The 26934-nt window shown below is 36.4% G+C and overlaps 1 pseudogene; it reads right to left on the reverse strand.

Annotated features, from left to right (window-relative positions):
• The window catches only part of LOC148112573 (uncharacterized), a 39088-nt pseudogene extending 35071 nt beyond the window's left edge, over positions 1-4017 (reverse strand).
• Between the last annotated feature and the right edge of the window lie 22917 nt (positions 4018-26934).

Here is a 26934-nt window from a genome sequence, read left to right on the forward strand (position 1 = left end):
AGTACAGTAGAGACTGTACAAAGTTATGAGTCACCCCCAAAAGCTATTTATGACTTCATTTTTTTTGTTGTATATTATTATTTTTTATGGTACAAGTTTCTTGGGTTGCATATAAAATTTCTATATTCACAATAACAGTGTACTGTCTGGGTACAATCTCTTTTAAGTACAGATAATATCTCTTATACATACAATAATTATGACTAATTATGACAAAATTACTGTTTGAAGACACTAATAAGCATAATCAATGCCAAGCCTAAAGTTGCTTAATTTTACTTTTAACTTCCCAATGATGAAAGAGACAGTACATTCCTTTCTTTTCCAGTAAATATCCAGGCATGTAGGTCAAACATGATAGTTCTTACTCTTCTTCACAAAACATTTTTAAACAATAATATATACAACAGGACTACATTGTACCATTCATTTGTCTAAAGTACTACAAAGAGTATTAATATACCAAAAGACCTGAAGACAGATAAGAGACAGATCAAATCTATGTTGTCACACATTGACATTACTGAGTAGAATATAAACAATTGTTATAGCAAAGAATAATCCTTTTCCTTCCTTCTCTGTTAAGATCCCAAATGCTGCAATATTTCACATAAGTGTGCCACGGCCATAATCTCTGAGGGAACTTGAAAGGCTAAGCATAATATATCTATAAAACATTGAGACAAGAGCCATTATTAAACAACATTGGAAGGATAATTTATATCACATTTCTCAACATACAAATTAGGTGGGTTGTTGTTGTTGTTTTACAACAGATAGACAATAAAATAAAACTTTCTATAACCTGGATTTCCTAGATTTGCCATTATGTGGATCTCTAGGCTTCACCATTCCTTTTCAATATTAATATTATATAGGATTGCATAGAAAATTGATTTTAATTTTCCCCTTAAAAAGGATATTTTCATTTCATTCAGCTTCTAACTATTAACAGACAGAGGATGATTGATGACATGGACTCAGGAAATTTTTCCTAGAGATAACTACAGTGAAGATTTTTTTCCCGTGAAATGTGTCTGGTAATGTCTTTTTCTTAGTTTTATTTTTCTTGTTGCTTTGATAGTCTTTTTTCACATCTGTGATCGCATTAAAGTCGCCTATTATGCAGATGTTTTCATATTCTAGTTCTTTTACCTTGTTATGTATCTTTTTATCAAATTCATTTTGATTATTGTTTGGTGCATAAATTGAGACCAGTAGTAATGTTTTTTGTTGTTTGTATTTCAGTCATTAAGATCCTTCCCTCCTTGTCTATGTATACTTGTTTTGTTTTTAAATGATTGTTGATGTATGCTGCTATTCCTCATTTTTTTTTGTTCTGTCAATGAGGTGTATAAGTGTATTTTTTAAAGTAAAAAATTCATCTACTATGAATATTTTTTGTCATGTGAGCTATGGAAGATTCAGTATATGACACATCTACCATACTGTAATTTTATTGAGATTTACAAGCCATATTAATCTGACCCCTGATAAGGCAACTGTCGAGTAGAGGTGATGATTGGAATGTTTCTTCACTCCTAGTAATCCAAAGGACTATTACTATCCATAATGTGCAATTTTTTACTCAGCTTTAAGAATGTGACAGTGAATGGTATGTAAAATGGATGGGTTTTATTAAAAGCTTCTCTTATACACACACACACACACACACACACACACACACACACACACACACACACATTCTCTTTCCCTGCATCAATTCTTTGTTATACAGATTATTTTGTGTAACTTTTTATTTTTTTTATTCGTATTTATACATTCTTATAGCTACATGGTCTCTTATAAATGGGTAATTCAGGAATTTCTATTTTCCTAAACCATATAGTGTATGTGCAGGTGCATGGATGTATGTGAATTATATAAACTGGATTAATAATCTAGGATGTACTGATCAGCAGGGGAAGAGATCCAGGGCAGCGTGAATCTAGAATCATGCACATCAGTAATTAGATTACTAATGCAATATTGGCTTCCAAGTTCCAACCACGTCAGCAAGCACTTCGGTAGGCAAATTATGAAAAAGAGCAATTACAAAGGAACAAATAAATTAGAAGTTTGGAAGCAGAGTCATAAAAGACTAATGAATAAGAATATTTGTAGTTCAGGGTTAAGCAGTCCATAGAGCTTTTTGAGCTTGGTTTTTTTTCTTGCAGGCTTTTCATTACCCAAACTAGGTAACATCATCAGCACTGATGATGATGATGCTTGGGTAATGAAACATCTGCAAGAAAACATGTTCTGTTCCCCAGGCATCTGGCTCCTCTGGGAACAGGCAGATAAACTCTACCAAACAGGTTTTCATGCAGATTATATTTATTTTGGGTATACTCAAACACAGACTTACAATCATGGTGAGTCAAGGTGAGGTCCATCCAAATATTTCAAAATCTATCCCATTTCCTAGTGTAAAATGACAGTAGTTCTGTCCCCCTGTTCAGAAAGCATGCTCCTCTCTTCTTCTTCTTTTTTGTATAAAAGTTTTTTATTTTAAAACAAACAACAAAAAACAAAACATAAAAACGTTCATCATTCTATACAATCACAGACAGTATATCGATTGGTGACATTCTTTTGTGCTCCTCCCCTCTTGTAATTATCACTAGACGTCCCAAGCTCACTTCCTTTAGAAATTATATCATTTAATTTATATCAACTTCCACTTATTACATAGTTATCTCCAAGATTTATTGTCTATCAATTGATAAAATAAATCCCATATCAAGTAATATTATTTATGTCCCTGTTCTCTAATTTCAAAGATCAGTTTACTCATTTCAGTGCATTCAATCATTTTGTTAATAATTTCTTCATCAATAGATATCTTTTCTCCTTTCCAATTTTTAGCAAATAAATTCTAGCCGCTGTTAAAAGATTCACAATTAAATATTGCAATTCTTTACTGTATGTCTCTGGTAAGATCCCTAATAAAAATGTCTCTGGTTTAAAGTTGATATGTCTCTTAGTCATTTTTTCCAACCACATGTGTATCTTAGTCCAATATCTCCTTGCTTCTGCGCATGTCCACCACATGTGGTAGTAAGATCCTGGAGTCTGATGACACTTCCAACCCTTCTCCGATTTATTCTGGAACATTCTAGCTATCCTCGCCGGGGGTAGATGCCACCTGTAAAATATCTTATATGGGAAGTGAGGGGTAGATTCTTTGGTGCTGGCCAAAAGAATTTGGCTAGTGTATCTTTGCTTATGGCTGGATGGATGGCTTCCCCAGCACACCCTTGCCAAGTGTTCTTTTTTGTAGCAGCGTCTGCAGACTACATCTCTGAATTTGCAGGTCTGTTGTTGGTGGGACCCTCCACAGCTCGCACAGACCTCTCGACGATCTTTAGGATCACATTTGTGCTTTTCGGTTTTGAAGACGTCTTCATCAGACTCTTCCTCACTGTCCGTCTGGGCCACTTCGCTGTGCACCGGAGCTGACTTTTGGGTTGCTTGAGGTGGCGCTGGTCGTTGCAGGGTCTCCACAGCCTTAGTGGAGGATTCGTGTGCCCTGGCTTCGTCTAGCGCAATGTATAGGATTAGATTTGACTTGGCTAGAAGTCGTCTCTGTAGGTGAATATCTCTAATGCCACAGATTAGTTGCTCTAAGAGCGCATCATTGAGGTCTCGGTATTCGCAGTGCGTAGCGGGCTTGCACAGGGCGGCCATCTAAGCACTGATCGGCTCCTCTTCTCGCTGCAGTCACTGGCGAAATTCATATCTCTGTACAAATTTAGATGGTACCAGGGCATAGTGTGCCCTCAGCGAGGTCTGCAATACCTGCCACGGTACCGACTGAACCGGGGTTGGCTCAGATAGTGACTCAGCCATGTCGAAGACTTCGGGGCCACAGTGGCTCAGGAATAGGGCCCGCTTTCTATTATTGGAGAGTCCTTGCAGGTCATTGGCCTCAAGGAAACACTCAAATCGAGTCATGTACGACCCCCATTTCTCCTTTGATGGGTCAAAAGGCGTTGGCGGTGCGAATGCAGACATCGTGGTTGTCGCGCTGGGCACCTTGGGCTTGTCCGCCTGGCTGAATTCATTGCTGTCAGCTCTTTTTGTTTGCTACCTGTCTACCTCGATCCCATCCTCATCGCCAGTGTTAAGTTGGGTGATTGAGGCAACAGGAGCCAGGTCATGAACAACAACAGCTCTTTATTTCACAGTGTGAATCCAGCAAAAGACGCAACAAGATAGCTCGCTTTATATAGTTTTCTGGCTAGGGAGCTAGCCAATCACCAATGTGTATTTTCCCTCCAAAAGGGAAAAAAAATTGGCCATGCCCACCCAATCACATTACATCACCCCCCACCAAGCCATGCCCACAGAACTGGTAGTAACAAATTTTAGATTCACCACTGGGGCAGAACACTGGGTTGGAATGGTCGCGACTTGCCAGTGTGGCTGCGACTTCATACTGCATTATGTCTCAGGGCTTCCTGCAGCCCCAGAGCCATGATACACATTTTGTATCAGGGTTCAGAACCCTGAACCACATTTTGGAAAGCAGTTCCAGACTTACGTGGTTCTTCGGGTTGCTTGCCACCATACAAGGCAGGAGGGAAGGTAGTCAGAAGAGCAGAGATGGGGGGAATAGGCAATTGTGGGGAGTTGAAGGGGAGGCAGTTCCTTACTTTGGAAGAGCTGAGGCTTAGGACTGAGAAGGACCAAACCAAAATTGATTTGGATCTGGCTGGGTTTTTGCCTAACACCTGTGGAATTCAGTTTACAATGAAAATGGGGAGTGCTGTCACTAAACAATGCAGTCATGTGATGTTGAGCTTTGATGGCTGTTCTGGTCCCAATTGCTATCATAACTCAAGGATTATCTGTAAGTATATATGGATGATTTAAATTTTCTGTTTTTTCTTAAGATTAACAATATAATACTCCCAAACTATGTAGTATTTGTTTACCAAGTGTTCATTTTTTTAATGAATAAAACCAAATATATTTGTCCAAGGATAATATTGCAAGATCCAGTTTGGTTCGGTCACTGGGACCAGAGGTTTAGTCTTCATTTTTTGCTCACTTAAAGTATTTTACTGATTGTTCATTTCTCTTACTAAAAGGGACTACAGTGATGGATGTAGGGGTGAAATCCAGCGGGATCCGACAGGTTCTGGAGAACCGGTAGCGCAAATTTTGAGCAGTTAGGAGAACAGGTAGCGGAAATTTTGAGTAGTTTGGAGAACCGGCAAATACCACCTCTGTCTGGCCTCAGAGTGGGGTGGGAATGGAGATTTTGCAATATCCCTCCCCCAGGAGTGGGGAGGGAATGGGGATTTTGCAGTATCCTTCCCCTGGAGTGGGGTGGGAATGGAGATTTTGCAATATTCTTCCCCTGCCAGGCCCACCAAGCCACACCACGCCCACCAAGCCACACCCACAGAACCGGTAGTAAAAAAAAATGTATTTTACCACTTGATGGATGTATATGCTGAAGGTCAAAGTTTATGGCATTTCCAGTTAGGATATAATTAGATAATTTTTTTCCAGACAGTCTTTGGAGTAGATAGATAAATAGACTGCTTTGGTATATGTCACCATACTATTATATTCTGCCTGCAGTGCTTTGTATATAAAAGTTTATAGAGGAGATGGGCAGCATATAAATCTATGAATGAATGAATGAATGAATGAATGAATGAATGAATGAATGAATGAGGAAAGAAAGGAAGGAAGAAAGGAAGGAAGGAAGGAAGAAAGAAAGAAAGAAAGAAAGAAAGAAAGAAAGAAAGAAAGAAAGAAAGAAAGAAAGAAAGAAAGAAAGAAAGAAAGAACTATTGAGTTAGAAGGCTCCTTTGAAATTACTGAATACTACCCAGGAATCAAATTCAAGCATTCATATATAGTGAAGAAAACCTGCCACTTTAGGATAATTTGTTCTTCCTTTTAGGAACATTCAAGAAGTCACAGTTCCCTCTCCTTCAAACAGTCTTTGCTTCAATCTTTCCAAAATACTGTATCTGGAATTTGTTTTTGGAAAGCATAATTTAAATGTTGTCCAAAATGAAGTTTTGGAGGCAACTGTCATACATCTATTCCATCGCTCTAAAGCCTAAACATTGCTTGTTGATACAGTATGTATTTCTATGATAGAGACTTTTATATTGTTTTCTTATTTATTATTTTATCTTGCCTTTATTACTTTGCAGTTAATTCAAGGTGGCAAATTTACAGTTCACATTCCCAGTGGTGGAATTCAGCCAGTTTGCACCACTTCGGGAGAACCGGTTGTTAACTTTCTGAGCAGTTTGGCAAACTGGTTGTTGAAAGAAATCATTAGGGCAGAGAACTGGTTGTTAAATTACTTGAATCCCACCACTGCATATTCCTTCTTTCTCCTATTTATCTACAATAACAACTTTGTGAAGTGAGTTGGGCTGACTGGCCCAAGGTCAAAGTGACAAGCCCATGTTTCATGCCTAAGGCAGAACTACAACTCAGTGTCCTGGTTTCCAGGCCAGCACCTTAATCACTACACCAAACTGGATCTCTTTAGCATAGTCACTGAGTTCTCAGGAAATCCAATTTGGGACTCAAAATAAAATACATTTTCATCTGTATTTCTGTATGCTTAATGAATGAAAATGGAAATTCTATCTTATGATTAGCCACAAATTATACTCTGCGCTGCACTTATTTATCTTTTTCTTTTTTCCAAATATCTTACACAACAGCAGTGCTTATATACTTTTTATATGCTTTTTTATAATGTATGTGTAATATAATCCTGTTTTTAGAATGTCAATTTTTATTTGTCTACACTGAAGGTCAGGGCGAGCATGCAGCCAGGCACTGGAAGACGGCACTATCACAATGCACTTTATTCAAACATTTCTACCAAAGAAAATAAATAATAGAACTCATTGTTTACACACTGCCTGGCCTTTCTATAACAATTGTCCCCTTTCTTCCTAAAGACTTTTACTTGCTCTATTATATTGGCCATTAATAAAGACCTTTTCCAGATTTGGCCAGATTATAAGCACCTTTGATATTAAATATATCATAGCCCTCTTGGCATACTTAGAATTTGAATTTCTGGCAAAATTAGAACAATGCCCCCTAACCCTGCTACAATGAAGTACCAGGAATTGATGCAGATACTTGAATGCGCTTAATACGCCTCCAACCAATGAAATATTCACATTTTTTAAGTTGAATAACCAAGTAAACTGAGAAAGGGAGAAAAATTTGTAGCATGGGTGGAAGAGTTCTCCTCCTAGTTTGGCAAGAATTTCTACATAATAGAAATTTCTACATAATAAAGTTTTATTTCCTTCCAGACAGACTACTATTACAACTACACCAGTACTATTAATAATAATAATAATAATAATAATAATAATAATAATAATAATAATAATACCAATGTATTTAGATTTATATAGCTATCAATCTCCTAATTTTGACTGGGGGAGGGGGCAACAAAAGCAAAAATAGTAATAGTAACCAACATTCCTACGGAGAAACATAACATAAACATGTAAGAAAAGAACGTGAGTTCAACCTCTGATTTTTCTATTGAAACAAATTATTTTCAGCATTTCTATTCACAGGTCACTTATTCTGCAAAGTTTTGTAGTCTTAATGTTTTATCTTTAATGGAGATAAAATCTCAGATAGCACCATGTGTACCTCCTGGAACTTTAAAAGAGAAAATGGGTCATGTGTACAATGAATAAATGAATCTTGGATACTTGGGAAAAAGAAGGTAGCCCTAAAAGACTAAAATAGGGTAGCCCAGCTTCGGATATTCTAGCTATGTCAGAATTTTGGGAGTTTAATGGTACTCACATTGCTTCCTTAAATGCTTCTATACATGTAGTAATTATAAAAGCAAATACTTTGGTAAATAGTATTGTTGGAAGAAACTTCCAGGTCCAGTTTCAAGCCGAGGGAAAGGCACTGTCTATAAAATGGAGTCTGGAGGCTGACTGGAAAGAAAGGTTCCCTTTATTGATGAAGCAGAGCCGCCAACCACATGTGATTCAGGGACAGCTGACAAAATGGAGTTTAGAGTGGGTGGGTTTTTATAACTTCTTTGGGCTTTGTATTTTTGCTTCTTGTTACTGTGCAAGAACATATCCTTTAATATTCTATTGGTTGTTGTCAGATTCCTATGGGTCATGTAAGGGTTATGTAAGGGTCATAGCTGGATATATAGACAAAAGATGAAATGCAAATCCTAAGTGTTTGTCTGAGTTAATTTTGTCCACCTTTTGTTTGTTCCTTATCTGAGTTTCTGTCTTGACCCAGTCTTTCTGAATGGATTAACAAATCTACATTTCTAAAAACTGGTCTCCTCAATTTCTGGAGCAGGAAAATTGGATCTGATTTCTGTCTCCCTTAAGATTTTTTTTTTCATTTTTTCTTTGAGGGAAATATTTTATCCTGCCTCTTTTTTTAATATTTCCCAAAATATTTCTTCGGGGGGGGGGGAGGGATGGCTTCCCATAGTATGAAAGCTGAATAACCATATTTTGACAGTTCTGTCTTGAATGGTTTGACTCTGTTAAGTCAACATATCTTGAATTCTACTAAGAATTCCCAGTATTGACATTCAATAAATAAATGTTGTGAAATAGCTTAGCTGTTTCTTTGTACCTGTATATTACCTGAATTATAAAAGCTTTTCCTTTTTATAAATAATTTCTAAAAGGAGTTATCTTTTATGACCTGGATAACTACTAAGAAAAAAAAGTACATGCAGGATACTTTCTTCAACATGTTACTGATCATTATGTTCGTTCTTGCAATTAAAGTTCAAATGACTTTTTTTTTTCTAACATGAATTCCAGCCATTTCATTCTAATTTCCTGTCTAACCCAATTATCTAATTATCTCAGCTCCTGGACATGGAATAATTATAGGGCTCTAAGGGTTTTTCTCCCAACACTTTGGCATTTCCCCAGCTACACATTTTTAAAATTAGCAGGTATTATGAATTATATTGTTATGTTTTTGTATCCCAAAATCTGAATTCAGGTTTGATCCTAGATATTTATTTTCTTAGAATAAGTTTCTTGAAACCAGCTATGTGTGTGTGTTTCTGTGTTAGAGAAGCATAATTGTTTTTCAACATGTAAATCATAGTGGACAGTCAGAACAAGAAAACTTCAATTGTTACAGTTCCACTATTTGTTTTCTGGTGACGGGGCTAGAATTCTGGAGATCCTCATTTCCAGCATAAACTCTTAGGCAGATAATCTCTGAGACTCGCTCATCTCAAGTTGTTCTCCTTAGGTCCACCCCTGCATTGGCAAAATCAATCTTTCTTAAGCAGTTAGCAGTAAGCTTCCTTTCCCTCAAATCCAAAGTTACAAAAATGTGCAAGAATTTAATTTCTACAGATCTTTCAGTCAGATCTTTGCGACATACTGTTGCAAAAAAGCAACTGGGCAAAAAGAAGTATAGGTAGTTCTCCTTTAACAACCACAATTAACTCAGTCATTAAGTGAGTTATTAAGTGGTTACTAAATGAAACTGTCACCGTGTTTATGATTTTACTTCAGCTTTTCTTTGATTTAGAGACTTACAAAGGTGGTAAATGCAAGAGTTCGTTGAAAGTTGCTAAATTACTTTTTCCACCACTGTTAGTATAAAGGGTCACTAAATGACACAGTCACTAAATGAAGATAACCTGTAGGTTGGCAGTCAATTAGGTTTATTTGTGGTTGTAAAAACAATAGCTATGTAGGACAACGGGGGAACTGAAAGGTAAGTAGGTATCCGTGATAGAAGATACTCTGTTAGATAGCTAAGTGCAAAACTGCATGGGCTTTATATGTTATCACAACTACCTTAAATTGTATTCATAAGAAACTGCAAGTCAACACAATGCTTCAGATACAGTCATGTCCAGAAATATTGGGACATCGACACAATTCTAACATCTTTGGCTCTATACTCCACCATAATGGAGTTGGAATGAAACAAACACAATGTGCGTTAACTGCAGACTGTCAGCTTTAATTTGAGGGTATGTACATCCAACTCAGGTGAACGGTGTAGGATTTACAGCAGTTTGCATATGTGCCTCCCACTTGTTAAGGGACCAAAAGTAATGGGACAGAATAATAATCATAAATCAAACTTTCCCTTCTTAATACTTGGTTGCAAATCCTTTGCAGTCAATCACAGCCTGAAGTCTGGAATGCATAGACATCACCAGACACTGGGTTTCATCCCTGGTGATGCTCTGCCAGGTCTCTACTGCAACTGTCTTCAGTTCCTGCTTGTTCTTGGGGCATTTTCCCTTCAGTTTTGTCTTCAGCAAGTGAAATGCATACTCAATGGAATTCAGGTCAGGTGATTGACTTGGCCATTGCATAACATTCCACTTCTGTCCCTTCAAAAACTCTTTGGTTGCTTTTGCAGTATGCTTTGGGTCATTGTCCATCTGCACTGTGAAGCGCCGTCCAATGAGTTCTGCAACATTTGGCTGAATGTGAGCAGATAATATTGCCCGAAACACTTCAGAATTCATCCTGCTGCTTTTGTCAGCAGTCACATCATCAATAAATACAAGAGAACCGGTTCCATTGGCAGCCACACATGCCCACGCCATGACACTACCACCACCATGCTTCACTGATGAGGTGGTATGCTTAGGATCATGAGCAATTCCTTTCCTTCTCCATACTCTTCTCTTCCCATCACTCTGGTACAAGTTGATCTTGGTCTCATCTGTCCATAGGATCTTGTTCCAGAACTGTGAAGGCTTTGTTAGATGTTGTTTGGCAAACTCTAATCTGGCCTTCCTCTTTTTGAGGCTCACCAATGGTTTACATCTTGTGGTGAACCCTCTGTATTCACTCTGGTGAAGTCTTCTCTTGATTGTTGACTTCGATACACATACATCTATCTCCTGGAGAGTGTTCTTGATCTGGCCAACTGTTGTGAAGGGTTTTTTCTTCACCAGAGAAAGAATTCTTCGGTCATCCACCACACTTGTTTTCTGTGGTCTCCCAGGTCTTTTGGTGTTGCTGAGCTCACCGGTGCATTCCTTCTTTTTGAGAATGTTTCAAACAGTTGTTTTGGCCACGCCTAATGTTCTTGCTATCTCTCTGATGGGTTTGTTTTGTTTCTTCAGTGTAATGATGGCTTGCTTCACTGATAGTGACAGCTCTTTGGATCTCATCTTGAGAGTTGACAGCAACAGATTCCAAATGCAAATAGCACATTTGAAATGAACTCTGGGCCTTTTATCTGCACATTGTAATTGGGGTAATGAGGGAATATCACACACCTGGCCATGGAACAGCTGAGAAGCCAACTGTCCCATTACTTTTGGTCCCTTAACAAGTGGGAGGCACATATACAAACTGCTGTAAGTCCTACACCGTTCACCTGAGTTGGATGTACATACCCTCAAATTAAAGCTGACAGTCTGCAGTTAATGCACATTGTGTTTGTTTCATTCCAACTCCACCACTGTGGTGGAGTATAGAGCCAAAGATGTTAGAATTGTGTCGATGTCCCAATATTTCTGGACCTGACTGTATATTTGTGATAAACCTCTCTAGCCATAGTGTTTGCATAAGTCACAAATTTTAGTTTAATCTCAGGAACAGCCCAATAATCAGCATACAAGAGGAACATTAAAGGATTTCTAAATCAAAGGAAAAATGATTGATTAATGAAATTAAAAAACATCAAAGCTAAGTCAGTAGTTTGTCAAGCCAAAGGAAGATGCACAGAGAATCCAAACAAGTCAATGTTAGAGGGAGCTAATCCAATTACATATATACAACATCAGAAAAAATGATTCACCTTAGAGCTATTAATGCATTATTAAGGATTATAAGCTATTCCACTTCCCAATCATCTGAAAACTGATCTGAGGTGAAGATTGTATGAAGTATGGTGCCAAATTATTCAGAAATGACTCCTAGAAAACAATAAAAGCCAAGATATTAATTATTACAATTACTGACGCTTCCTTCAGGCTTATCCAAGGAGTAATGCAACTTAAAAGGTGAGACTAATATATGAGATAGACTCATTACATGCAAAGCGAGATTGTTCAAACCTTTATTTGTCATAATTTTGATGATTATGGCTTACAGCTCATGAAAACCCCAAATTCACAATCTCAGAAAATTAGAATATTACATAAAATCAATAAAACAAGGATTGTACATAGAACAATATCGGATCTCTGAAAAGTTAAGCATGCATATTTACTCAGTACTTGGTTTGGGCCCCTTTTGCATCAATTACTGCCTCAATGCGGCATGGCCTGGATGCTATCAGCCTATAAATTCTATTTATACTTCAAAAAGGCATGGATAATTGTGAATGAAGAATTAACAGAACCCTGTAAGATACAAAAAGGGACAAGAATATCCATTGTCACCATTACTACTTAAGTACTAAAAGTATTTAATGCTGGAAATATTGAACAGAGATATAAGATGTGATGAAAGAAGAGTTGGAGTGAAGATTAAATCAGAAACATAAATTATGGGCATATGAGCCACAGTGGCACAGTGGTTAGAATGCAGTACTGCAGGCTATTTCTGCTGATCATTGGCTGCCAGCAGTTTGGCAGTTCGGGTCTCATCGGCTCAAGGTTGACTCAGCCTTCCATCCTTCTGAGGTTGGTAAAATGAGGACCCAGATTGTTGGGGGCAATAGGCTGACTCTGTAAACCATTTAGAGAGGGCTGTTAAGCCCTGTGAAGCTATACATAAGTCGAAATACTATTGCTATTTGATGATGACACAGTAATAATTTTGGAAGTCCCTCTGAAAGGAATATCAATACTAATGAAAAAAGCTAAAGGATTTTGGGGGTGTTAGCTGGTTTTAAAATTAATAAACAAAAGATGAAGATATTAATAAAGAATATAAAAGTGAAAAAACAAATGCAATTTATGGGAAAATGATTTTAAGATTGACAAAAAACTGAAATACTTGGATATCGACATGACTAACATGAATAATATGTTATACCACAATAATTAATATTTATGACATGGAATGAAATTAAGGACATGGAAGATGGAAAACGTTACAAATGTATTGTAACTTTTGAATTTTCAAATTAGAAGAGCATGAACTGAGATTTGTATGGTATAGTATTCTATATTGAAATTAATGCAGATTTTAAGAATTACTATATTAGAAGTGCCATACTGAGAATTTGGAAAAGATATAAACCCAGCCTATATGTGAAAATGCGTTTAGGCTTTCAGCACAAGAAGCACTTAATAGGAAAGGAACAATAGATAAAGAAAATTTGTTAATTTATTGAGAATTATTAGAAAAGGACCATGGACAATATAAAATGAAATTAAAAGAGCAACTGGCTGTAGAGGGGTTTAGTTTTCAATGATTTTCATGTGCACAGTTAAGAGAAAGATTTAAGGTAGATAATAAGAGATGTTGCCTTTCTTTGGTGAATTTATTAAACATAATCTGGCTCTTTTTCAGGTTTATTTTTAAGCTAAATGGTTTGTGCAGCTCTTGTGTGTGTCTTTGTAGCTCTTCTGGGTCTTGTCAGAAGAGAACAACATCATCTGCAAATCTTAAGTGACTTAAATAGGCACCATTGATTTTTATTCCATTTTACCCAGTCTAGTTTGTGAAATACTCCTTCAAGGCAGACTGAGAAAAGGATAGGTGATATTGTATCGCCTTCTCATACACCTCATTGTATGTTGATTTCCATTTTAAGATTATTAAAGTGTTTTTTCATAGAGTGATCGTAGTTTATGTAAGCAGTGCCGACGCCTTGGTTGAGCAATGCCTTAATTATTGATTGCTGGAATACCGAGCCTTTTTGTAGTTAATGAAATCTAACCACAGAGACATGGTGTACTCGTGTCTTTCAATGACTTGCCGAATAACCTGAATAACCACAGCCACAACCTGGCTGTGATGCATTCTGCTGTAGCCACTTCTGAACCCTGCCTGCTCCTTTGGTTGTGCATCATTTAATGTTTTCATTAAATTCTTTTTGCTATTATTTTGGTGAAAACCTTGTAGATGACTGAAAGAAGACTTATTGGGCAATGGTTCTTTAAATTATCTTGGGCTCCTTTCTTGTGTATAAGAATAATTTCAGCATTTTTCCATGCATTGGGTCGAGGTGGGTTTCAATTACCTTTGCTACCGGTTTGCGCATGCAGCACTTCTGTGCATGCGCAGAACATATTTGATGACATCTGGCTGGGTGGGCAGAGCCTTCCGCCACCACCGCTACCGGTTCGCCCGAAGCAGGGTGAACCGGTAGCAACCCACCACTGCATCAGATATTTCTCTAAGGCATCTTGGGTATAGTTTTGCTAGTATATTGTATAAACTGTGACCACCAGCTTTCAGCATTTCTATTGTAACATAGTTATTTCCTGAGGCTTTGCCATTTTTTATTGATTTTATGGAACTTGATACTTCCTCCACTAGGATATCCAGCATTTCCTCTTTCATGGGTGTTGTTATTTTTGAGTAATCTTGATCTTTGTATAGCTCTGAATAGAATTTTCCAATTATTTCTAACATTTCCTGTCTTGTTCTACACACAGAACCATCTCCACATTTTAATGCAAAAACCTTCTTTCTTGTATTTATAAGTTTGCATTTTGCTCGATTAATCCCTTTGTTTTCTTCAATTGCTTTTTTCACAAGCTTCATGTTAAACTGACAGGTTTCTTCTTGGATACATTTTCTTGCAAATGGTCTTGCAAAGTTCAACATACTCCAGTTTATTAGTGAAGCTTCCAGTATTCTTCATTGTCCATCATTTTTTCATTTTTCATTAAATCAATAGTTTAATCAGAGATTAAGTGAAACACGAACACTAAACTCACAATCGATACAAAAACTATGAGTGGCGCAAAGAGTCATGGAAAGATACATGCTCAACATTACGAGACAAGATAGAAAGACCTGCACATGGATTAGAGAACAAGCAAAAGTATATGACATCATCAAGAAAGTAAAAGAATTGAAATGGAAATGGGCTGGTCACATAGAAAGATGAACTGATAGCAGGTGGACCAAGGCAGTCACAGGATGGATCCCACTTGATAAAAAGCATTCATGAAAGAGACCTAAAACAAGATGGATCAACATCAGCAAGTATTATGGGCTCAATTGGCAAAAGAAAACTCAGGACTGTATTGGTTGGAAACATGCGGAAGAGGCCTTCATCTTGCAGTGGATAGATAAAATGATGATGATGATGATGAATAAGACTTTTGGAATTGAGCAGCAGAAATTAGAATTTGAAGTACAAGCAATGAACATCTAATTGCTAAAATGTATTAACTTACCAAAATTTGAAACAGAAGAAGAAGTGAAAGACTGTATGATAAAATGGGCAAAGAACTTTGGGCACAATATACTAATGAAACAATGGGAAAATATGTGGTCAAAAGGATTGAAAAGTATATCATGTTATCTCCAAGATGCTTTTTCAAAAGGCAACTGGATTTTTTTTTATTTTATTTTTTTTGAGAAAGAAGAAGCAGCAGCTTCTCATCAAAGAAGCTTCATCAATTGTGATTGAAAATTGGGATGATGGAAGGATAAATTCTGACAGCATTGGGGTGTGTGTGTGTGTGTCTGTGTGTAAGGATTGCATTTCTTTGCAGTCATCTGGTAGTTAGCACACTCTCTGCGAGCTGTTGAGGCCATTGGGGGCTTTATCTGTGCCCTCAGGGTCACCTGAATCAGAATGCAAATGGTTGTATAATCTTCTTGGAACTACTGAAAGGGCTGTGTTGTAGACGGAAGGTAAGTGATGTCGTATTCTTCTCCCTCTGCTGAGGGAGGGCTGTTCAATTATAACATAGATGGACTCTTTTATCCCTCTCTCAAACCAATGATCCTTTCTATCCAAAATGTGGACTATATTGTTTTCAAAAGAGTGACATTTGTCTTTCAAATGCAGATAGACCACTGAATCTTGTTCTGATGGGTTTGTTCTCCTATGTTGTGCCAGGCATTTGTGAAGTGGTTGTTTTATTTCTCCAATGTACAGGTCTGCATATGTCTCACTGCATTGTATGTATCACATTGCTCAGTTTTGTTTGATTGAAAATCTTCCTGGGCTTTTCAGATATTCCTGCGATGTATGGAATGCCAATGTTACTTCATTTGTTGTTCTCTTCTTTGTCTGTAATGGAGGAGCTCCTGTTGGGTCTTTTTTTTGGATTTGATGAAAGCCGAGTTAGAATAGCCACAAGTACTGAGAGTTTCCTTGGTGTGTTTTAGGTTTCCCCCCCCTTCTTTACTGGTAAACAAACTTTCAGCCCAGTGGGGTAGAGTTCTGATCCCTCCCATTTTATGCTCCAGTGGGTGGTGAGAATCAAAATGTAAATACTGATCTCTGTGTGTGGATTTTCTGTAAACTTCAGTGTTAAGCCTTCTGTTTTCCTTAACATGCAGGTCACAGTCCAGGAAAGCCAGACTGTTGTCCTTAAACATTTTCCCCTGTGAACTTAGTGTATCTGTCCACAGAGTTGATGTATTTGGTGAAAGCTTCTACCTCCTGTGTTTTAATCTTGACCCAAGTATAGTTCACATACTTATAACAGTGAGTGAGTGGAAATTCTGTGAAGGGCTTTGGTTTCTTCGTCTTCCATGTAGAGATTGGCCACAATGAGAGACACAGGCAAACCTATAGCACAGCCATATTTTGGACTGTAGAAACCTTTATTGTTTTTTAAATCAATAAAGTGGTCAGGCAGAAGTCTAGCATGGCACATACGTGGTCTGGGCTGAGATTAGTTCTATTGCCCAATGGGCTGTCTTGTAGCAGATGTTTCTTCACTACTATGAGAGCTTCAGTTGTTGGAATGCAAGTGAAGAGTGGAGGGACGTCATAAGAAACCATAATCTCATCCGGATCCAATTTTAATTTCAAATCTTGCTGACAAACTCCTGTGAATTGTTTATGTGATGGGTGGTGTTGCTGACCAGAGGAGTTAATAAGTTAAATTGTTAAATGTTTTGCAAAGTTGTACATGCAGAGTTGAGGCTGCTGACAATTGGCCTGACTGGAGTTCCCTCTTTGTGGATTTTGGGGAATTCATATATACATAGAATGGCTTCCCTGTGGTAAAGGGGATAATATTGTGGCTTGTCAATGGCATTGTCCTTCAGTAGTTGTTGCAGGAAATCAATTATTTTTTTCTTATAACTCCTGGTAGGTCATCAATTTCCTGGAGCAGCTATTCCATGCATATATGGGCTCCCCAAAATCCACAGAGGGAATTCAACTCTGATCAATTGTCAGCAGTCTCAGCTGTGTCACCTACACCAACACAAATGGAGCAATGTGATATATGCCATACAATGCAGTGAGATATGTGTACATTTTTACATTGGAGAAACAAAACAATCATTTCACAAACACACGGCACAACATAGGAGAACATCAGGACAAGATTTAGCAGTCCATCTGTATTTGAAAGACAAAGGTCACTCTTTTGAAAACAACATAGTCCACATTTTGGATAGAAAGGATCATTGGTTTGAAAAATGGGTAAAAGAGTCCATCTATATTCAATTCTAATATAGATGGACTCTTTTACCCATTTTTCAAATCCCTCAAAGCCCTCCCTCAACAACAACACTGATCTCTTGTTTACAACGCATTCCTTTCAGCAATTCCAAGAAGATTCCACAACCATTTGCATTCTGATTCAGGTGACCCTGAAGACACAGATAAACCCTGAAGTGGCCTCAATGGCTCAGAGAGAGTGCTAACGAGCAGATGACTGAAAAGAAATACAATCCTTCCATTTCCCCCTCCCCCCATCCTGTCAGAACATATCCTTCAATCACCCCAATTTCCAGTCAATCAACAATCTTCAGTGAATCAATGTAGATACTAAGGGGCTATTTAGATAACTAAATATAGGTACATTCCCATGTTCATTTTTGTCAACTTTTCCAGATAAGCCAAATCAGGAACTAAACAATGTAGAAATGTCTATGGAGATTCTCAGTTACCCAGGTCATAGTTGTCTTAAAGGTGCTTTTTCAAAAGGCAACTGGAGTCAGACCAACTATCTTGAGCATGTGTTTCCAGCTGTCACAAACCAAGCTGCTCTTTTTGCTGTCATTAAAATTTAGAAAGAGATGCTTAAGTTCTTTGTTGTGGTTTTGCTTTGTTTGCTATAATGTTTTTACATCGAATGCTCTTTTTATTACTTTATTTTTCAATCTTACTATTTTTCTATTACTCTGTTGTCTTCATGACATGCTGTATGTTATGATGTGGCTACAACAATAAACCTACCTTATTAATGGCCCACTTGCTATAAAATTATGTAACATTCAGAATCAAATTCTCAATGCCTCTTCAAACAGCATCATCTTAACAACTTCACAGAATACCAATACTTGTTAAAACCTAGGAATCAGACAATAATTCTGAATACAAAGAAGCTGCTTCAGCAAGACCCATGGAATGTCAGATTTAGGAGACACAAAGCCAAGAATCACATGATGCTGATCAAGCATAGGCATCACCTGAACAGCTGGAGAAGTCAGATAAGGAAAATGACCTCCCAGCTCCCACACCTGTTAATAGAGCTGCTCTATGATGCTTCTTGTCAAAAAAGCTAGCAATCTGTTTTAAAAGGCAGCTCTGACCCATGTTCCTTTGTTGACTCTTTCACGTTGTTCCTGTGAATCCTGTTTGTGCAAGAAACCTTCAACTTCTGACTTATAGACTAGCTGACAATCCTGACTCAACTCTTGGAACCTTGTACTGAATCTGGACTATTCTTCTGCATGCACCTATTAAAAGCAAACCACTCAGGTAAGGATCTGTCAAAGACTCTGCTTTGATTTGTTGTCTCCTGTTGTAAACCACTAACTGCCATACCATAGCAATTGTATGTATTTGAAACCAAAAGCAGGAAATACCAATGTATTGGTACTGATCTTATGGTAGTAAAAAGGAGATCGAGAGCATAAGGCCTCCCAGTTTCTAATCCCTTAACAACTAGGCATACCCTACCAAAAAAACGTCTCTAATGTCACAACATTAATAACAGTATTTTTTTTTAAATTTGTCACATTTATATGATTGCCCATCCCACACAGTGATTCTGGGTGGCATACAATAATACCAACTATTTCCTCATCTTGGAAAGACAGGTGCCATGGCAGAAAAGTCTCATGTTTTCTTCTTTTGTCAGAAAGTAATCTTGCTGATGGACGGAATCCCGATTCCCTTTATCTAATTTCTTTTCAAATTTGTTATGAGCTCTTAATTCTTCTTAAAATAAGAATTAAATTGATTAAATAAAACAAAGGAAAATATAGAACTATTTTTAATATTTATTTAGATAACACAGTAAAGCCAATATGTAAGGTTAGGTGAAAGTCACTTTTGGTCTTCCCAACAGATTTTCATTGAAAATAATATCGGTCTTAATTATTGCTTCCAAGTATTTACTTCAGAGGCATTCTTTTATGGCTATGCAACATTCTGTTTCAGTTTCCAAAATATATTTTGGAGTGTACAGTGGCATGAACCTAATACTTCTATATACTTCTTTAAAATATCCTTTTTTTCCCTCTAGGATTGGTGGACAGTCACACAAACTCAGAAGAATGTAATGATATGCTTAAGTGATTAATGTTCATATTTCAGGACTTTCCAAAGTATCTTTTCATTTCTTATCCAGAATGCAACGTTCTATTAGGCCAAATGTGTCCCTATAGTTTTGAAACAATTGTTCTATGGCTGCAATTCTATACCCACTTCCTGTGATAAGATATTACATAAAATAAAACATGTATCAAAATAATTGATGGCAAGAACGAATGAAGTTTACAGGATCTCCAACCCTGTTTAAAGCATTATCAGTCACCCAAGTCTTAGGGTAATGATCATAACACAGCAATAAGTATAAACTTATCATAATTATCTCCTCTGGTTCAGTTTCTAGAAGCTATATAGCAGAAGGCCAATAGTAAGATATCCTATTCACAACAAGAAAAGCTATTGCCAATCAACAGATACTAAGGGGCTATTGGATAGCTAAGCATATATATAGGTATATTCCCATGTTCATTTTTTGTCAGCCTTTCCATATGAGCCAAGTCAGGAATTAAACAATGTAGGAATATATATGGAGATACTCAGTTATCCAAGTCATAGTTGTCTTAAAGGTGCTTTTTCAAAAGGCAACTGGACTCAGGCCTATATTCACAGAAAGCTTCATTTTTAAATATTACATTCATTGCCTGAAAATCACAATATCCATACAAAAAGGCTTTAAAATTGCATTGCCCAAATTCATTAAAAATCAGGCTATAGCAATGATAAATCATAATGCCAATCATAACATTTGTTCTCCATTCTTATAATGAATATTGGTCATATCGGAATAATGGGAAAACAAACTTCTTCTGAACTTCCTTTCAGTGTATAGTTGACTTTCTTTTGAAAAAAAATTATTAACAGAAAAATTTTGAACTGCTCTAACACTCTTGTATTTTCTTATGAGCCCTTTTCCCCTACTAGTTGGTATATAGCTAAGCAGAAACCTGTCTCCTGCATTGTTTTATGCTGTTCAATCATTCTTACATTTAATTATGTGAAAAATGAAAAGCTTTTTTTCCCTACATCTGGAAAGAAGGAACATTAAGGTAAGATCTGTATTGGTCTGATCTAGGGCTCTTAATACATATGGTGGTTACAAATTAATCAAAATTTGTCTATGATCATCTTCTTTTCCACTAATACTATCATCTCTCCAGTAGTTTACAGTCTCCCTGCCACCTGCCACTTCAATTAAATCCTTAGAGAAAATATTATATGGAAACTCTTCCCCTTAGGCTTCTTCAAATCAGGCTTCTAGAAGTGACAGCAAGGTGGAGCCCATCCCACTAAGTGGAATTGTAACACCTGCCATTGTTTAGCAGTCAAGCTCAAAACCAGCAATTCAAATGAATTTAAAAGAAGATCTCAAGAGCCGTATGAATGAGATAGAAAACTGAAACCTCTTTACAAAAGAAGACTTTTTAAAAATGAAATTAGAAGAGAGATTTCAGCAGGATGTTTTTAAAAATGCTTTACAACTGATTGATAAACTATTGAAACAATTTAACAATTTCCTTTGTTCATAAATTATAATTATTATTACTTAAAATGACTAAGCACAAATGCACACTGGCACCTAATAAAATAATTCTGTTCCACAATGTAACTCTCTGCTTCTGTCTTCAGGAACTCATTGCCCTGATTAACTGGATTTGGCTTGGTAGCTCATTAAATTCCCTGTGCAGTTTCACATTTCTGTCAGGAGGTCATGTTCGCAAAAGAGAGATGCCCTCTAGATAAGCTTGCAAAGCTTATAAAAGGCTTTGAATGTCATCAAAGGGACCTTACATAGGATTCTGTTAAATGGAAACACACATTGAAAATAGCAGCATTTAGGTTTGACCATAGTGACATGGTTATTAAGCAGATGTAGTAACTTTTGTTTCTTTAATGATGTAGCTTTGTCCTGGACTTATTCTTAAACTGAGTTTTAGGATGCATGCCCCATTGTGAGTTTATCATAGGTTGGGCTGAAACACTTTTACTTTGCATCACATATTACATGTAAGGGGATACCTCAGATCAGCTGAGTTTTGGTATCTATCCAAATTAGCAAAAGGATGGTGAGGAAAACTTTATAGCTTGAAAGTTCTCTTCATATGCATTTGATGCATACAACCCATACATACTTCCAAATATGTCATAAAATAATCCTCCCTGTATATTTATTGGGAGTAACTAATTTAGGCTAGTTGGCTACCGTTAAAGGATGATGGAAAGCTAATTAAACTTGGAAAATAATTAGGAGGGACAAAGGATATTGAAGGGAAACAGTAATAAGGATATAATAAATAATACTAGAACATGATATACTGGTATACTAGAATTAGTAGAAACTTGTTATTTTGTAACCATTAGGTTCCTGTAATACATATATAGCCTTTGTATTTGTATAACATACATATATTGTACCTTTATATCTGTAACACAAATATGCCTTTGTATTTGTATCACATACTGTATATTGTGCTTTTATATTTGTATCTCCTGTAACAAACGTATTCTGTTATCAGGCCTCTGTAATGTATCTGGTATTTGTCAAACATATGTTCCTGTCATTTGATCTGAACCCATATCAATCTTCTTCCTATTTTTCTTGTGCCATCTAAGAGCATGGTACCTATCTCAGTTGGAATTGCAGACATCATCCAAGAGATAATTTACACTTCAGCCCTAATTTAAACCTTTGATCTGTTCCCTGAAGCCCAGGAGGGCGAAATGAGCAATTGGAAGAACAAAGGAATGCTCAAGAAAAAGATAACACTAATTGGGAGGCTTCTATTCCTTTGCAGGGCAACAAGGAATACACAAACCTAAACTAGGAGGCCAGAATTGGGTACTAAGCTGATGTCTCTAAGGGTATAAAAAAGACGCCATATCTTCCCCAAGGTGTGACTATCTCCTCACATGCAATTGTGTGTTCTGGATATAGTCCCACCCATTTTGGCCATTTTGTTTTTGGCCATAAATAAAATCTGTTTCGTTTTGCAAGCCTCATCTTGAGTCTCTCTCTTTGACATTCTGGTGACTCAAGTATATTTTGGGACCTTACATTTCCTCTGCGCCTCAGAGAGTCTAAATTCTTAAAATGTCCAGATGTTATTTAAAGGCCTACGTTTGGACCTTATAAACCTCAAGAGAAAGCAAGATAACCCTTTTTTTTTCTTTTTTTTGTTTGTCTTTCTGTCATTTCTTTCCTGCACTGAAAATGAAGAAGCATACTTTACAGAGTATTTTTGTTTTGAGAACAAATAGCTACATCTTTAAGGGAATTTGGACTCTACCTAAGAAATTGATGCCCTTGCCTATTCTCCAATTACTTTCCCATTTAATTTCCCTCCAACCTTTCTTTAACAATAGACAAGTGTATGGAAATAGCTGACTCGTAGTAATAGAAATTGGAAATATTCTTTATTTAGATCAATTTATTATTGATTATCCAGAATATTTACTGGACCTTCTTTGTTATATTAGTTTCATATTCTGATAAATGACTGAAATACAATAGTCAGTTTAGCTTTTGAAAATAACACCTCCTCAAATCACACATTATACTATATATTGGCCACTCATACTTTTCAGCTTTAAGCCATAGTTCACGTCTTGTGCAAAGCTGTTAAATGACTCTACTTTTTCTCCACTAACAAATGATAGGCTTAATTTTCATTGCTTTCTCCCCTTCAACTACTTTCATCAAGATTATTGAAAAGGCAAATTATGAGTTCACTAGAAATAATAACATTATAGTCTGATGGTGAACCTATGGCACACATGCCAGAGGTGGCACAGAGCTCTCTCTGCTGGCATGTGCACTGTCGCACCAGGTCAGATCTCCGTGGCGTTTCTTTTGTGAGCTTCTGTTTCCTTGCAAATGATGAAACAAAAGCTCACGAAAGAAAAAGATCTTACCTCTTGCTGTGCTGCCGGTGTTGGGATGCCCTATCTCCCACCGGCCAGCTGATCTTCGAGTCTCTGCTGCGCATGTGTGCATGATCATGCCTGTCCGCATGTGCGTGTGTACACATGTGTATGTGCACATGCACCTTTCACTTTGGGCATGCGTGCACAGACAGTTTGGGCACTTGGTGTCTAAAAGGTTCACCATCACTGGTCTAGGCATTTATTTTACAGGGTAAATATGTGGTCCTGTATTTACCCCGTAAAGCGAATATGAGAAAAACCCTGGATTGGGACAATTCTATAGGCAAAAAAATTAACCCTGCCTGCAAGTGGGCAATGTTTCAAATCCCCCAGCTGTCTTTGCCGTTTTAAATGAGTAACGGACACTTCCGTGATTTCATTAGCTTTGCCTTTACAGACAGCCAAACTTTTACTGCAGATTTACAAGCTAGGGAAGTACACTGAAAGAATTCATTTTGATTTTATGATCATTGGTTTGATAAAAATTAAATCTTGTAAATAGATTTTGCATAATTGTCTGTTTAAGACAGAGAAGGTTGAAGGGTCATTTATAGCTAGTACATCCTTTTATTCAATTAAATATGAGTACCGTGTTGCTAAGGAAACTAAACTATTCATTGCAGTATAAAAGAACATTTTGAATATTCTGAAATTTCGGAAGATAAGCTATGGGTAGCTAGGAATGTTTTATTCTTAAAGCTGTATGTGAAAGCAATAAAAATGAAGTTTTATTTTTGAGTCTGGAAGAAGTGAAGTATCTTTGGGTATAAGATGGGTACAGTAGGTTAGGATGCCTATTTGAGTCTCTTCAATACACCTCTAATCTATATTTTTTTAAATAAAAGTAAATAATATAAAATATCAGTACTTTTTCAAACCTGTCTTATAACCGCTGAGCTCCTGAAATTTCTTTTAATTCACATGTAGTATCTTGAAGGAAAGGATGAAGAGAAATACAAAGCTTAGCCCTATTTTTTTGATAGCAGCTTTTTTATATCCAAGATTTGAAGGAATATTTCTGAAATACAATGATGGCTTTTTTTTTTTAACTCTATGTGATATGAAATGCTTAAACAAAAGGCTGTGTTATAACAAAATGGTCATTTGACCAAATTCTGCTTTGTGGTGCATCAATGCTTCTTTGTTAGGGTGACATCTCTAAAATATGCCTTTGTCTTGAGTGGAATGTTTCTAGAGGCGTTCAACATAAGTAGCTTGGTAGGCAGTTGGTAGTCTCAGGATGAAATATGCAATCAAATCATTTAAAATCTAAATTTAAAACTGTATATTTTCTGTATCATATCCAGTTCTTTACCTTACTGAAACTTAATCCTGAACCATACAGGCTAAACTCTCTAACTCAAGTCATCCAAAATATTTTATACATAACTTATTGTATAGCAAAGTATCATCTTTTATTGTTCAGTAGAACAGGTTGTTTGTTCAGCTCCTTTTGGACTTTGATGTCTCTGTTCACATATGGAAGTATTGTGAGAACTATACCTAGGAACTAAATTTGGAATCATGTAAGATTTGTCTTGTCCTTCGATGAAATCGGGCAACCAGCAAATATTTCAAGAATATTGAAATAGAATAAATTGTCATATATGTGATTTTATATATATTATTTAATAGTAGCAATAGGAAGAAGGATAATTTGGATCAGATATTAAAATACTTTTAGTCAATTATTAGTTAATTATTACACATTAAGATATATGAAAAATTAATCACCAATATTTCACATGTCCCATTCTCCACATGTGACCAGATGATGGCATGGAAAAAGAACTATATCTGCCAATAACCTTGAGGAAATAGCAGATCTCTGCAACTGATAGATGAAAATCATCTCATATCTCACTGCACATGGAAAGCACCTATCCACTAGCCTCATAACATGGAACAATTACCGCTCTTTTGTTTTTTATTATAGAACCGGTTAGGTTTAGCTGTACCAACAGAAAGAATTGAGAAAAATTGCAGAGCTATTGTGTGAGAAATCAATAGTCTCACCTGCTTCCAGAAACAGTTACAGATCTACTCTTAGTTGTAAATAATTTTAAAAATAAATAGCAGCTAGTTCATATCCCGATTCTGTTTGAAGTTTGAAGACCTCTGCTCTAAATAGACAATGAAAAATCTGAATTCATGTACACAAAGTTAGTAAATTCAGAATGATCTTATAAATATTTTGCATGCAGTAACTTTGTAAGATTATGCATTAAGCTACATTATAAAAAGAGTTGTCTCAACACCAATAATATATTTAGTCTTAAAATTTTATTGAAAGATTATTATGCTTCTCAAATAAAGAGAAGCATAATATGGTGGTTTATTTTTGGTGGTTTATAATGTGGTTTATTTTTGTAAAAGCTCCTCTCCAAACAAGTTAATTATTTAAGAACTATAGCAGCTGGGAATCAATGACTACACTTTGTTGCCTTCTGAAAGAGTTTTTTAAAAATTTTGTTTGTATATTCCAGGCTTATACAATTTAAGTCATGAAAGACTTACATTCTTCTGTAGGAATAGTGTCAGCCTGGACAGTTGAAAGTATTTTGCCCTATTTTAGCCAAACAATTCCTGAGAATTAGTTTATATTCATTCATATCAAACTAAAAATATTAATCTTAGGTATGTACTCTACGTATAGAGAGATTTTTGCAACAGGTTTGGAAAATTTCATTTAGGAACAGCTAATGTCCTCAAAAAGAAGTTTTTCCTAATTAAGATTTATTCTATGTACTTGTTTAAGCTAGTATAGCAGAATTCATCCTTTGACCCCTCAAAATCATATTACCTTTTTGTGATGTATAGGATTATATCACTATGGGAGAATCTCCTTGGGGTGTGCATGTTTGTTTTGAGATATTGATCATGATGGCTGCAGAATCAAAAACTCCCAATTTGCATATTGCCAAATCTCTTAACAGAAACTATTTTGTTCTCAGTTTCACAAACCAGTGAAGTTCATCTGAAGTCTTCTAGATGAACTTAGGAATCTGTTGCATATCACAGCCCAACAAATTTCACCATAACATCTCAAACCAGATGACTCATATGAAACCTTGAGCCTTTGATTACTAGGAATGTACTCTTTGTTGTATCATTAGAGTCATTCTTAGAATAAAATAGAGCTTGCCACCTTGTGCCAGTGTGTCCACAGTCACCTTATCTTAGCTCATTATTTTCCCTGCCCTACTTTAAAAAAAAAGGAAGTTAGCAGTTACAAACTAAAATACCATCCTTTAGCATCACTGTTCACCAGAATAACTTACGTACATAAAATACAGACATGTATGTACAGACATACATAAAATTTATAGAAAATAGAAAAGGTGAGTGTCTACAACCTTCAATTTTGTTTAGAAATTTGCCTAGCTACTTGAAAAAAATATAAAAGAA

Source organism: Pantherophis guttatus, chromosome 8 (genome assembly GCF_059756535.1).
Source record: "Pantherophis guttatus breed Tessera chromosome 8, ASM5975653v1, whole genome shotgun sequence".
Classification (NCBI taxonomy): Eukaryota; Metazoa; Chordata; class Lepidosauria; order Squamata; family Colubridae; genus Pantherophis; species Pantherophis guttatus.